The sequence below is a fragment of the Stylophora pistillata genome, chromosome 7 (genome assembly GCF_964205215.1).
Source record: "Stylophora pistillata chromosome 7, jaStyPist1.2, whole genome shotgun sequence".
NCBI classification, from domain to species: Eukaryota; Metazoa; Cnidaria; class Anthozoa; order Scleractinia; family Pocilloporidae; genus Stylophora; species Stylophora pistillata.
Genome location: NC_142525.1, coordinates 25,448,621 through 25,450,716, shown reverse-complemented (window position 1 = coordinate 25,450,716; position 2,096 = coordinate 25,448,621). Strand labels below are relative to the sequence as shown.

Below are 2,096 nucleotides of genomic sequence, written 5' to 3'. Positions count from 1 at the left end.
AGTAACACCAATCTCGCGGATGCGAAAAATATGTGTATGTACAGTGCAATATTTCTTTTACTTCTGCGTCTTTTCGTTTCCTTTTCTCTCCAGCTTTTCCATCTTTGCCGTGTTGACAATCGAACACTTTCCTTTCCAAAATTATGAAAGGCACACCATTAATAGGAATTTTTTGCACCTTTAATGTCTCGTGGATCTTCCCAGAGTATTTTGTGACTTCTGTTCGAGTGATCTGTTGTTAAATTGTGATGGAAGATAGGATCAGTAGAGCAAGGACGAGAGTGATACAAGCTAGCAAGACGTAACGCTTTCAAATATATATGGGCATACCAGTGTTTCCGAAACCTTTGTCAGCCTTAAAGCAAGAAAACTTCGTCGTCGATCCTGTTTCGAATTCCGCAATGAGTTTATGCGCCTCATCAACAGAATTTACGTGTGCAAAATTATCTGTATCTCTACCATCATGCAAATTGTTCACGCTTTAAAATTCCCGCCACATTGTTTCTGTTTGTTCTTCGGGTGTTCGGCTATGTGTCCGCGCGGATTTCCGAGAATCTTCCGTTATGATTTGCAAGTTGCTAAGTATTCCACCTCAGTCCCTCTCGACCGAGGTGGTTTTGGTGGATGGAATCTAATGCTGACCTTCTAGTCCGGGTTTCAGTCGAATGTGATATTCAACGTACATAGAGCAGTAAATCAAAGGAAAAGTTATCGAAAATGGCTGGAGAGAGAAGTAGATCTGTCTACTGGAAGAAAAGAAAGAGATTTTTCTGGAAGACGAAAACAGGAAGATGAGTTTGAAGAGCGAAATCGCCCACTCAACTCTGAGCAGTTCCCTGGATGAAAATCAGCTTTCCAATAATTGGAAAAATTTTGCAACTCGGACTCTAAAGAAACTGTTGGTTCCTCCAGAGAGAAAATGAAATATGCCGATGAGCTTCTTTCAGACAGCTCTGATACCAAGGAAAGCGAGGGATATAGATTAACAGACGTGAAAAATTTATCCACGGCGGTCTCAAACGCGCACGTGTGTGAGATAGGTGAGAAATTTTTTGAAGTCTATGTCGTTCTCTGTCCTCGATTATGACTTATTTCCCATACCATATCGGCCCTTGGTTCCAGTTTTTCCCTGCTGAATCTCACTGATTTATCTATTAAATCTTGGATCAGGTACAAGAAAGATTTTTAGGTTTTGTGCATATACACTGTAAACAAAAAATTATGGGGTGAAAAATCACAAAATGTATATTTCTGACTTGAGGTCTTTACTCTATTTATGATAAAATTGCCTGATTTATCTTAGAATTTTTACTTGATTTGTCTTTCTAGGCAACTTAACTCTTAAGGAGGATAAAAGTGCTAGGGCAGGGCTCCTGTCACAGTTTTCCCTTCAGTGCAATTCCTCTGAGGAATCCAGTCCACTTCCAACATCAAGTAGTGTGACCCAGTGAGGGAAATAATATGACATTAACGACTGAGTTGTCTTCCATGCTGTAGCATGGAAGACAGTAGTAGGCTAAAAATTAAAGAGAGGCTATCTATCCTTGGTGGCCGTATGCACCAGAGAGGCAGCACATGCAAAAGACAGTAAACGATTGATGAAGTCTGATTTACAGGCTATGCAGAAGGAAAAGAGAGAGCATCAAGGGGAGCAACTTCTGAGGACTCGTCAGTAGGAAGCCCTTCAAGAAGCAGAAGGAGTAATATATGAAACAGGAGTCATTTGAATTACTTTTAGACACTCCTGTAGACAAAATATGGACACTTGGCCACTAGAATGGTTGCATAATTTAAAAAACTAAGTGTGATTGCTATTTGTAAGTTTAAAGGCAATTTTTTCATTACGCAATAATTTTGTCTTCAAGAAAAGATATCTTGAGAACAATTTATCCGAATGATCTGAAATTTTCAGCATTTGTTCCTCTTGATAAGTTTTGTGTTATGAACAGAGCAATTTTCCACATGATTTATATACTCAAAGTTATGAAGTGAAATATTACTTCGATTTCCTATGTGAAATTTAATCGACCACCATTTGAAATGTTTTCAACATATCAAAAATCCATCTGCTTATAAGAATAAGCAACATGTATTCT

General features: G+C 38.6%; 1 long non-coding RNA gene across 1 annotated transcript; it reads left to right on the top strand.

The window, feature by feature from the left end:
* The first annotated feature begins 660 nt into the window (after positions 1-660).
* LOC148727245 (uncharacterized) lies at positions 661-1,590 on the top strand. The gene is made up of 2 exons (XR_015989882.1): positions 661-1,040; positions 1,330-1,590. It is a non-coding gene; the product is annotated as an uncharacterized LOC148727245 (long non-coding RNA).
* The last annotated feature ends 506 nt before the right edge of the window (positions 1,591-2,096 follow it).